The following is a 13,670-nucleotide window of genomic DNA, read 5'->3' as shown; positions in this document are numbered from 1 at the left end:
ATCTACCACTAGGCAGAGGGTACCATGTGCCATGAGCACAAATCATAGAACATCCTCAATAGATCAAAGTTATCTTCCACCCCTCACACACAATCAGAATATCATACACAGACTTTTTTTCTTACCTCCAAAAATTCGGAACATTTTCTTACAGCTTGGAAGAGGCCACTTAGCATCACTAGTTTTCTGGAAGTTCTGTTTTCTGGATAAATATTCTTTTTGGAAGAAGGTTTTTGTGGTATGGTTTAGATCTGTAACAAATAAAACAATTATGGACACTGAAAATTGAATATTATATGTACTCACACAAACACACACGCACACACACAAACACACACGCACACACACACACACACACACACTTTTTTTCTTATGGCTAAAACACTGGAAATTCTTGTATCCTCCAGGTTAGTTCTCTATAGGGAAAAGAAAATAAACAATATCTATTTGTGAAGATACACCTTAAACAGCACATGCCCACATAGTTTGACTTTTTAAAATTGTTTCACTTGCTTTAATACTTTCCTGCCATTTATGCCCTTACCTTTTTCCCAGCTGAAACTTTTAACAGGATTTTATTTACCTTCCTCTATTGACCTTGAGCTAGAATAATGAAAATAAAGGCTCAGGAAACTAATCTTGAAACTTCCAGTCAAATCACTGTCAATCAGGTTTAATGGACACTAGTCTTGAGTATGAAATTCATTATCTCTGCAATTTTGAATCAGAACCTTCAATAATACATACTCTATTGCAGAGTACTCTATATTTGATGCTTAGACTCTTTGCATTTTAACCAGTTAAGTTTCTTATCTCTATGTTGGCACACACTCTCATAGATGTTTCATTTCTGATGCAGAAATACATTAACTCTTATACCTCTTCTCTACTGGCACATCTGACCCGTGAGAGCTTGGTAATAAAAACGTGTTTGGCAGGGGGGGATTTTTAAACCCCATCCCTGCTGTGCTACAATGTGTATGTGTGTGTGTGTGTGTGTGTGTGTGTGTGTGTGTGTGTGTGTGTGTGTGTGTATATATATATATATATATATATATAATATATATATATATATATAATTTTTTTTTTTTTTAATAGGGCGATCAAAGACTAATCTCAGCATTCAGTGGAGAGGAAAACCCCCTTGGGAGGAAACCTCTGGTACTGTTGGAGAGATGGCCCCCACTTAATTGAAAGCTGGTTGAAGTTATTTTTTTTTTTGAGGTTGCTCCTTCGATATGGAATGCATGGCGGGTATAGAATTGGGGGAGCAGACCAGCTTTAGAAATGAGAGAGGAAAGATGAGTAGAAACCCACTTTTTTGTTATAATAGCATTGCTTGCATTAATGAACAGCACATCAGTAGGGTTGGAGGGGCTGCAACAGTAAAGACAGCATGACAGAGAGGAATAAGGGCAAACAGGGTAGTTGAGGTTACAGAGCAACACAAATTGACTTTGGTGGAACTGGTCCGTTTTTGGAAATGCATAGGAAGAGGATTTAGTGAGAGTCAGGGACTAGAGTGAGATCACAGAAGCACAAGCCAAGGGAGGGAAAACTGGAGGGAGACTGGAGAAATTCAGAACAGAGGAGAAAACCAAAGAAGGCAGAAAGACAAAAAGATTCCATGACTAGATCATTGAAAGGAGAGAAACAACCTTGGAGGAGGATTGTGATTAGGTGAAAGAGAATATCAGTTGTAACGGGGAGACGGGAGGTGGGAGGAGGAGAGGAACACTTTGCCATTCCTTGAAGGAGAAGGTGGACAGCGGGGATTGACGTTGGGAGAGGGGAAGATATACGGGATAGGTGATATTGGTATTGAATGCCTGCTAGGTAAGTTTTGAGGGTTCCCAAGGAGAGGTGTAGATTATCTATTGCGTGAACGAGAAAGGAAATAATGAAATCCTGATTGCTTGTGAAGACAAACCAGCTGGTTGTGTAGGAGGAGAGCCATGTATTCTTGAGTGAATGTGAGAAGATTGCGAAAGGATAAATTTAGTTGAAAATTAAGTTGCTGATATGAGGAACAGGCAGGGGGAACAGATGAGCTGAAGGAGCCAAATTTCTGAAGCGGGGAATCTGTAGATGAGAAAGCATCGGCAGCGTTATTATTAATACCTGGGAGGTGTCGAGCTTCTAAAATGAAGTTATTGACAACGGATATCCAGGCGACCTTTGTTAACCCTTTGCAGTCCATTTATTCAGTGCTTGTCAGGCGTGTCAGATCCAATTTATTTTCACATGCGCTGTTTATTTTACATGCATTGTTTAATTTTTTTAATTAAAAACAGGTAAAACAGGTTTAAAAGGCACTGAATCGCAAAAGGACACTCAGTACTGTATCTCCAGCCACGCGCCGCCCTTTATTCGTTGTATTTTTCACATACCTCTTTATAGAAGTGCATACTGATAAATCCTCTCCTAATCACTTGTTTTATCACCAAACTCCTCAATAATACGATCCAAATGATTATTTTATTACTATAACATCTCAAAAAGCTCTGCAAATGTCCGTGTTATTCTTTGAGCGCTGGATGCAGAAGCAGCTATCTCTTTTTTTATGTCCATGTTATCTCTATGGTGCATCTATCAAATATGCCCCCTTTTTTGTTGGCTTCATTCGGCTCCTATCAGTCTGACTCGGCCATTGAAAGGTTTTCTCGCCTTTTTTCGGAGAAAAAGGTTGGTTGTGCAAAATGCAGAATTGAAATGATTGCATATTTGTATGCCATCTGAGTGGAAGTAGCTGGAAGGGCTGATGAGTGGATAGGGAATACAGCGGAGAGGCAGTTCTTGAAGCAAGGAGGTGTCTTGGGAGCTGGCAATGGAAAATTTGAAGATGATGGCGCCAGCTTTGGGGGTAGAGATGAAGAGTAGGCAGTGGAAGCGCATATGTTACAGGCGTTTGCTCTAAAACGACTAAAAAAACTGTTGAAGAAATCAGGATTGGGTTGAGACCAGTCTATGAGAGTGTTATGCAGCGCTAGGCGGGATACTGCTTTGGCTGAGAATGCTTTGTGAAATTGATAAAATAAAAAGGTTTATCCAACAGACAAGTGAACAACACTGAACATATAAGAGTCCAGTTCTTTCAAATGTGTTCAGCCGGTTGGAGACTGAAGAAATGGCGGAGTTGAGAGGCTGAATCAGTTGCTTGATATCGTTGGGTATTTGTAAATGCAGGGTGAAGAAAGAGTCAAGAGGAGTCGAGAGTTCTGGTAGAACAGCAGGCGGTGAAAGGGGAGTAGCTTGGGATAGCTCTGGCTTGCTGATTGAAGATCCTGGTTCTCTGAGCTGTCGTGTGGGGACAATAATGTAGGAACATGCGTTGCTACAGTATGTGCAGATAAATAAAACCTTCAGTGTATTCACCAATAATCATTAGCTGCTCTGTCAGTTGTCAAGAACATTTTCTTCATAATAAGCCCTTCCAGGAAAATCAAAATGCAGTCTGAGTATATTCACTAGTATAACACAAAGAGACTGGTGCTGTGATAACCACCAAATATGATTTATTTTCTCAGAAATCAGTAAAGCTTAGGGCATTTTACTCCCTTTATTACTCCATGGTCTGATATAATTGTTCTGAATGCAGTGACGTGGTTGAAAATTGCAGGAAGATGGAATGCAAAAGGGAATGTGGTGCCCTCTGCTGGAGGTCAGGTGCAGTACTAATATACAGTAGAACCACGTTGTTGAATTAAAACTCAAACCTCCCAATACGCAGGTACTTATGTAAAAAGTTGCATGTTTCATCTAAAACAATTAAACACTCAATAGTGCTAAATTTATTAGAAGAATGTTAAAAAAATTAATGACAACTATTTCGACTACAAGTCTTTCTCAATGTCTTCAGATTATCCTGAAGACAGGGCCGTAATGAGGCATTTTAGCGCCCAGGGCAGGCAATCAGATTTGTGCCCATACACCCCCCCCCCAAAAAAAAGTTGGAATGGTATATTTCCTCATACTTATTGCTACTGCATTTTTGTAAAGTGTGCTGTGATGGTGGTCTGCCGTGAAAGGCGCAATATAAAATAAAGATTGATTGATATTTCAGAATGTCGGAAAGGAGCTTATTAACATGCGTTAAGTGCAAGGCTATATTTCCTGCCTCTACGATTATATTCAATCCACGTATTTTCAGTACCAACCAATGACAATCAGTTTATTTAACTTGTATTCCAATTACTGCCACCAATGTAAATAATTGCAATAGGAATATGCACAATGGACTCTATAGAGTAATATCCATTGAGTTCAGATCCATCAATTTAACATCAATACACTATTAGAATGGATTATTAATTAGCATAGTGCATAGTAACATAAAAAACAAACGCAGACACTGGTTTAAAATTAAACTACATCAATGTATTTATAACACAGACTAAACCACAAAACAGAGAATTCCGAAGTACTAATGGTCAAACTAGCTTAATGTGAGAAGAAAATAAATTTAACATTCAGTATTGCATATCACATTTTTTGGATCTCGGAAGATTAACTCAATTACTTGAGTGGAGAAACAGAAGTTTCTAGAACAAAGTACTTGATCTCACTCACATTTATTTTTGGAGATGTCCAGCTTTAATGATGTCAACCAGCAAGCAGGCAGTGTTTCAGGTAGACATGCAGACAGGCAGGCATGTTGCTTAAGGTGATCACATCTTGGAGGGAGAAGAGAGCAAGTCTTAGATGGAAGATAGCATCTTTAGATGGAAGAGAGTCCTTGGAGAGTTGCTGTTTTCCCACTGAGAAATTTCAGTACAGTGGATTTGTGAATGAATCGTGCCTTTGGTGGTACAAGCATGAAATTTGCCACATAGCTATGGCATGTCCTAAGGACGACTTTTGGCTATAGGGCCACCGCAGAGGTGGAAATGGCAGACATTTTCCAAGATGGCCATCATCCATTCCTATTTTTCCCATAATCTTGTAGAATCGATCAAATTATTTAAACTTTATTTATATTTATAATGCTCACCAAGGATCATATCATGATAATACAACCAATCTATATAAGCGATAGAGCCCGCTAATGAAGGCTCTACCGTGTGATAGATGACCGTGACTGGAGTTATGTGCCCCGAGCAGAAGGTGAGGTGCTAACGAAAGTTAAGGTTTGTAATTTGTCGTTCTTGTTCCACCCCCACTCACTTGGAGATGGAAGCTCAGGAACTGCAATCATCACCAGGGCCCAGCAGTGACCAGTCTGGCATGCAGTCCTATTCGTGTGCTCAGGAGCGTGCACATAGGGGACAAGCAGGGTCACTGGCCCCTCCAATAATCATCTCCAAAATATTGATTTCTGCTTATCAATGTATTGCGTTTGCACTCAAGTGCTCTACCCCGAGTGAAGATCTGTTTGCGAGTCCGGTTGACACACTCCAGGCTGCTGTTATGGTCATACAGCAAGACCACAAAACCCTCCAGTGGTTTGAACCAGTCTTCTATGGAATCTGGTGTAGCATCCAAAGCACAGAATGCTGGTGTGACCTTGTCATAGGCTTTCCATGTATCCCATGAAGTTTTTTTCTCCCTGCCTCCAAAGAATAATATCGTGTCGCATCCAGTGAATGCATGGAACATTGGCAAAGCAACACACCGGTCAGGACCCAGTGCCCTGGCCATTTTGTGAGCTGCTAAGAACTGAAAGTTCTTTCCCGTTCCAAAGGCAACCCACAACTCAGTGATGTTGAGGCGATGGGCTGATGTCACTGCCAAAATTACCACATTGACAAGACGCTCTTTGATATAAGTGTCATACTGTCATACGCCTCAATTTGGCGTACAGTGTCTGTGACAGCTGGATCGGCAAGTTCTCTGCCGTCCAGTATGAGGAGATCAATGATGTCATCACTGAACGGATTCCCCACCTCTTCTATGAAACCTGTGATTTGATATCTCATGTAAAACCCATCTGTGTATGTCTCGACTGCTCATGATGCTGGAGTTCTATCTTCTTTCTCTTCTCCATTGAGGCTTCGAACTCTCCAATCACTCGGGCCATCTTGGGACCAGATCCACCCATCACCTTTGACTGTGGCATTGTTCTGCTTGTGGGCCTGGTCTATGGCTATAGCACAGAACGCACATGCTGTCTTCTTCACAGTAAAGTTCCCTTTGAGAAACACATCAGGATGCTGGACTTCCAGTGCAGCCATGTCACACAGATGGACTAGAATTCACCTGGCATAATTGATGTGGTCCAACGTGAAGACCCATGAAACAATCTTGGCCAAATCATCTATGTAGAGTAGGAAGTCTGCCTGTCGTATTGCTCTCACATAGATCATCACCTCAAGCTCCAACTGCAGGATGTTGCACCAAAACTGGAACTAGGGACATGCTTCAGCTCTGTCAGTACATCAGTTTTCCTGGGACATCAGATTCTCTCCCTCTTCCAGGCTACTGCTGTATCAGTCGTAAGCTTTGTGCATGAGTAGACATAGAGTACTAGCTGCGACCTGATGAGCGCGTCGAGTGCGTATCACATGGGAGGCTTTTCCAAGTGTGGTAGCACTTGTCCACCCACTGTCCTCCAGAAGATCTCCAAGTGTCTTGAGAGCTGACATCTCAATGTGCAGCCCGCCGAACATCACAACAAAGTGATCTTCACCGTGGATTTGCTTTGCAAGTGTGTACAGCCTGTTGAACTCCACTAACCTCATCACTTGGATGTTGCATCAGGGATATTCCCGTTCCATGGAAGGAGTCACATGCACTTGTTGAGCTTGGATTATGGTCTCTGTTGTCTACTGCACCAGTAGTGAAGAGGCTACCTCTGAGTTGAGGTGGACAGACAGCTTTCTCCATCTCATAGTGTTGACAGATATTGTTTCCCAGACCATGTTCATCACTCGGTCGTATGAGATGGAGAGTTCCAGATTGAACAGAGTGTCCACTAGATCACATTTGCTGTTATTTTTTATTTTATTTTATTTTTTTATTTTATTTTTTAAATAGAGTTGTAATAAATAAAGCTGTGTCAGTTTGTGATGGTTCACGTCCCATCCCTTATAAAATAACAATAACTTTTAACAAGCTGACGTGTTTTAAAGGAATCCTGGAATAAAGCGGGACTGTTTCTTATTAGAAACTTCTACGAAAACAATAATATTGTATACTGTGTTCATTTAAATGTATATGAATTGTTTTAAATTTAACAATTGCACAAAGTAGATACATGACAGAGTATTACACTTTACCTGTGGGGTTGGAGGAGGCCGCTGGTGGATACCAGGACAGGAAAAAGGAAGACAAACAGAATAATCAGTATTGGAGTGGTGCTGAATGCTCAGTGCGTGTTCCCCTGTGAAGGGGCACGTTCGCAGGGAAGTACGTAGTTTGTTATTCAGTAACCCTGAATGTCCATACAAGTAAAACTAAATTAAAATAGAGATTAGAAGCAATTACTTACTGTTTTTTTCGTAAATGGCTTTTGTTAGCATCAGTGTGGTGCATGGGTGGCGCCATGTTTTTGCGAGCCGAGCAGTACAATGAGGTGCCATGTTTGTGAGGAGCAGATATTACCTCGGTTGTACCGTAAAGCCTGTTTGCAATGCGCAAGCCAAATTAATTGTTACTGAAGGGCATACCATGCCGTTATTAAAGTAAAGGGATGATTTGTAAAAAAAATTAAATTGTGCATTTATTGAGAATGATTCTAGGTAGAATTGTAATATAAAACCTAGTGATTTTATGTAATTTTGATATATTTATATAATAGTTGCCAACTGTATGTAAATAGAGTTTAAAGTTAATTGTCTGATTTTTGGTTTCTCCCAAGGGGAGGAGTGATTTCAGCCAGGGTATAAAAGGGAGGCTGTGAGAGAAAAAAGGAGGAGGGTTGAGAGAGATGGGTGCTGCATGAGTGTCCTGGCTAGACATAGCAAAGTATAGATATACTTTTTACTGTTTCCCTGCCAAAAAACAGTTTAATCATCCTGCACTTAGGATTTATTTTCTTTTGTTTTGTAAAAAGTTTTTGTTTTTCTTAAAATTGTTTTGTTATGATTTCGTTCTGTTCAGTTCCAGAACTTAGAAAAATAAAAAGGGAAAAAAAAGAGAATTTGCAAATGAAACTTCTGTTGTCCGTGTGCGACGGCGGCAGACAGTGAAACTGAAGAAGTCCGAACTCCGAGGCAAACTACACCTGCCGGCAGAGATCCACTAGTGATAGAACTGGCCAATTTGTTCCAATCTTACCTCCAGGTATAAGAGAGGCGAGAGGAAAGGATGGAATGGGAAGGAACTAGATGGGAGCAACGCTGGAAGGCAATGCAACACCAGTTCACCCAGCTACAAGAGGAGGTGCAGCGGAGTTGCCAGGCAAAGGGAGAGGAGAAGGTGAATATTCCCAATACCTCTACTGAGCAGTTGGCAGAGCCGTGGCGAAGCTTGTCTATGGGCTGGGGGAAGCCGGTACTGCACAGTCTGGAAGAGGCTGATGAAACTGAACAATACCTAACTACCGCTGAATGCATGGCAACTGCATATACTTGGGAGAAGGCAAGCTGGGCTATCAAGCTAGTACCTTTACTTACTGGCAGGAAGGTCATATTAAACCTAACTGTCCATTAAAGGAACCTAAGTCAGCTAATCTGAGTTATGTCCCTAGATCTAATGAATTGTTAGAAAAGAGAACTGAGGTTGAACAACTGGCACAGATTTCACTTTATGGGAAAACCTTACGTGCTTTGTTAGATACAGGAAGCTCACAGACCTTAGTAAGGAACGAGTTTGTTCCCAGGGAGTGTGTTAATGAGGGATCTACTCTCTGGATTAAGTGTACTCATGGGGAGGGAAGGCCATACCCAACAGCCTATGCATATCTAGGGATAGCAGACCAGACCTTCTTGGTTACTGTAGGAGTAGTAACGGAACTACCATACCCTGTATTGATAGGCCAGGATATCCCTATACTTGGGGATTTGGTACAGCAGTCCAAGCCCTGTAGTCTGATGATTACCAGGTCTAAAAGTAGACAGTGCCAGGACGAAGATCATGGTCTAAAGTACATGCCATTTTTCAGTGAAGAGCTGGAGGGAGGTCTTGTTAAATCACGTAAGAGTAGGAGGGAGAGATGTCTGGAGAGAATGAGAGGCACAGTGAAGAAGAATCAGGAAATAGAAATGCTCAGTGAGTCTTTGAGAGCTGTGGAATTTGATGTACCGGGCAATTTAGAGGAATTGCAAAGGGCTGATGGCACATTGCAGCATCTCTATGAGAAAGTAGAAAAGATTGACGTGGAGGTGCAGGCAGGTGGTATTTGACCATGCAACCATTCTCTTGTGAGATTAAATATAGACCTGTAGTGCAAAACAAGACTGCAGACTTTCTTTCTTGCATTCCAGAGGAACACAAGAAACAGCATATGGAGAAACAGTACACATTATATTCACTCTATAACATAATTATACCATAGGCAGAATCTTAATACAACTCTTTTGTGGCCATCTTGGAAAAATCTGCAGTGGCCTGGCCCTATAGCTAAAAAATCTTCCTTAGGACATGCCCTAGCTGTGTGCAAAATGTCATGCTTGTATCAAAGGCACAATACCCCCAATATTTCACATTTCTGCTGGACTTCAAGTTCCTTTGAAGCTTGGAGTAGGTGACATTTTTTTTGTGGTCTGGCAGATAAGGTGTCGATCCGTTTCTTTCTTTACATAAACAAATGCAAGTTTGGTGTTTTAAAGGGGGAGGGAAGATTTTGGATTGGAAACACACAGAATGGCTTTCTAGTATTAGGTTTCATTAAGCTCAATTCCCAATTAGTGACAAAATATCATCACAATAGGTGCTTAATATGTGTTATGAAACACCCCTTTACATCAAATTACACTGCAGGAGCAAATAAATAAATAAGCAACGCACACCTCAGGGGAAGCAAACAACACAGATATGCCATAATAATAATGAACTGGTGACTTGGTTTGTGTAGAACCAGGTTCTTGGTTGTTAAGACCGTTGCTAAGAAATTGTCGCATTCCCTTTTTTAATGTAGAGGTGCATGCAATCTTCAGCTGACAAGTGAAAACATTGAGAACCGCAGAACAAAATTATTACTTGAGTGGCAATTTATGACATTTTTCCATCCCCCAATTTTACAGATGCATGTGCATTCTAAGTTTTGATTGTATTTGTTCTATGTGAGGACACTTGGCATGTTTTAAAAAGACACACATTGAAACTAGCCTTAAAAAACAAATGAAGAACAAAGTAATGGGAAAAAAGTACTGCTCTTTACAACAACAAAAATAAGAATTGTATGTGGATGTTCACATTTATGTTTCAATGTGACAGAGCAAGGAAGATAATGCATCATTGATATCTGGATATTCACAATAAGAACATGCAGATATACAGTATTATATCCCAAAACAGTTATGATAAAATCAATTTAGACAAATTCAATATTTTACAGTGGAATAAATGAGGCTCAGTTTTTCAATAAGCAGGCAAATGTGTCATTATGAGGCAAAATAGATTTCTATTGACAATTAAATACAGCTGTAAACACCTCAGTTTAGTGTACAACTAACAAATGTTTAGAAAATCAATAAATTATAAACTAACATTATGTAGCTGGTGAGATTCAATGACATTCCACTTCATTATTAACAACCTTTCTTTTTTTCTCACAAAGACTGTGTATGTATTCTTTTTCACATACTTGCAAGCTCCAGTAACAAAAATGCACCGGATGAACTGAACTTCATGCAACATGAATATTCAGAGGCTGACCTGTAGAGTGTAAACTACCTTGCTGTATATTATGAGGCAGAGTCAGCTTTCTAAAATTTTTAAAAAGTCACCTTTATAGGAAAATGTAGTCAAAGTTAAATCAAGAGTTGTTTTAGATGACGATATATAGCAATCAAAAAAGTAAGCCTATTTTTGTAAATATAAAGCAGTTATATTGCCAAAAGAAGATACATTTTATTCTTTTACAAGTTACTTACAGATTTGAAGAGTGTTTGATAAAACATAACTGGCAGTTGCTGTGTGCATAACATTATACCAATTTGTCACAAGGCTTTCCAAATACTCTGTACTCCAACAAAGAATCACATAACTTTTCCGTATGAATCTAATTAATTTTTCTACTTTAATAGAAACATGTATTATGTATTACTTAGTTAGTACTATAGTAAATGTGAAATGATGTTTAATGCCCAATTGAAAGGTCTTTTTTTTTATATTAACTTAATATAGTATGTGTTTCTTGAAAACACCCCGCCTATCGTTTAAACTGTGTCGTTTAGTTTACTGCAAGTTTACACGTTTACCGAAAAATGTAAATGTGGCAGTCTTACTGCTCGATAACCTGTACAGTATTTTTTTGATCAGCTTTAATCTGGTTTTAGCTAACACAATAACTCAAGAAATTAGAAGAGTACCCTAAGATAGTGGAATAACATTTTACCAGCATGGGGAGGCAGGGAGTATATTACTGTATGTAGGTAGGCAAATACTAGCACATCATATACATGTACTGTGTCTGATAGTATGTACAGAGTTTGAGTTTTGTTTAGTGCTGAGAAGACCAATATAATAACTTCTAAAGTAAACATCTACAATACTAAAGTCTGTACCCCATAATTAGGTTTATTTCACAGTGCTTTTATCTGGCTCATCCAAACCAGGGAGGATTATAAAATCCAGGGAAAACAAAAGTTATGCCACAAACACTTTATTGTATGTTCTTAATGTAATGTTAATATATATTTAAGTGGATTTAAAATGCGGTATTGGTGAATACAACTCACACTTAAGCAAAGCTCAAAGGGAGTGTGTTATATGCTGCTGTCGTGACAACAGTGTGAAATAAATACTCTTTGAATTGGAAACACTTGAATTGGCTACAGTATGGCAGAGAATGAAGTATCAAGCCTTACACATAGTATAATACTATACAAGTTTAAACCAAATAAAAAAATAACAACAACAACAACAATAATAAACACTTTTTAAATGGGCTCTCCAACACAATGCAGGATCCAGATGTAATTTAGATGAAAACACATCTGGAAATAATATGACATTGAATATTTAACTTATTCAAATGTAACTGAATAGATACAAAATGGCATTTCAACGTATTGGGTGGTCAGTGAGTGAACTGGGTGTACAGTAACGCATGCCTGCTTACAGGCCCACAACATTTAGTGGAATTGCAAACAACCCCATAATGCTTTAAGCTGTGATTCATTCCATTCTCCTCCACTGCTTTCTGTCCATTTTTGCTTTTGCACGGACCAGCATTTTTAAATACATCTAGACTTCACAATAACAACAAAGGGCTTCTTTTACCAGCACATCTGGTACATGTGCTCACTGCTCTGTGCAGAAGGAATACTGCAAGCTATGCAGTGCGCACTCCAGTGCGCTCCTTCCTGCTAATATTTTCTATATTGCTGCTGTTGGGTAAAACAAATTGTCTTTTACAAAACCTTCATGATCAAACATACTTTTTTTCCCAAAGTTGGGACAACTAAACATGCTGTTCTACAGTATTTTAAAAGGAAAACACTATCTGCACTTCTAGTAACCTAATAGGTTACTATTACTGCACATTGTCTTTAAAAGGGTTAAATAAACCAAATATCTGTACGCATCTTACAATTCTGAAGGACAATATCTTTTAAACAGGAGCCCCTTACCTGTTTGTTCCGCTTCTGAAGCTGGCTCTGTATCCAGCGTTCCCTTCTCCTCCGCTTCCTCCTGAGGCTCTTGAGCCTGTTCCTCTCCCTCTTGCTTAACCTTCTCTCTGCTGCAGTTGATGTGGAGGGGCCAGTCTGTAACAGGCTATCCACAGACACTACCTGCTCTTCTCAAAGTCACAGACCGGATGGTTGTACTGTTACCTACAAGCACTTGTGCATTTGGTTCTCCAGGATGGTCCGTTCTACCCTCCATGTCCATGGCAGCATGTTGAGTAGATCTGTCTGGCTCGCAATCAACATCTGAACTGACCCTGTTTGGATAAAGGGTGTCAGATGTTGCCCGAATGAATAGATGCAAACTGGCTCTTTGGCTGTGGGGGTGTATTACCCTTTGCAATCTGCCAGACCGTGAAGAATCACAAGCGCATGCTTTAAGAAAATCAGAGAAGCTAACAGAAATGCCCATTCCATCTGTGCTGCTGTAATCCAACAAACCTTGCGCTAAGTGGCCCTGAAAAGGAAGAAAATGCTTGTGGATTAGGAGCTTTGAAGTCCCTCCTGCATGATCTTGCCTCAAGGCAAAGAGCTTCAGTTATTCACCCAATTTCATTATTAGCATTAACAGCATGGGAAAACATAGTGCTGCTTAACCCTGGCACACTTGCTTCCATTCCCTGTTGGGTGTTTAAGCCTTCCAGTGATTTTGGGACAAAAAGAGCAGCTCCCTTACTTGGTGGTCTTGATATTGGCAACGAATGCTTAGACTCATAGTCAGTCCGACTCTTGCAGAGATGTATGGTTACATCCTGGCCACAAGGATATTTTGCACTGCTGACAAAGTTAAAAACCCCTAAACGAGCCCCACAATACAAGCAGTTCAGCTTCCCAATTGTCCACTGGGCCTATAGGAACGAAACAAACAACAATGCATTCATTGTCAAAAAATAAGGAGAAATAACCAGTCAAATTTTCTTTTTTTTCAACCAACATAAT

Source organism: Polyodon spathula, chromosome 1 (genome assembly GCF_017654505.1).
Source record: "Polyodon spathula isolate WHYD16114869_AA chromosome 1, ASM1765450v1, whole genome shotgun sequence".
Classification (NCBI taxonomy): domain Eukaryota; kingdom Metazoa; phylum Chordata; class Actinopteri; order Acipenseriformes; family Polyodontidae; genus Polyodon; species Polyodon spathula.
The sequence above is the reverse complement of the archived record's forward strand: the minus strand, read 5'-3'. Positions refer to the sequence as shown.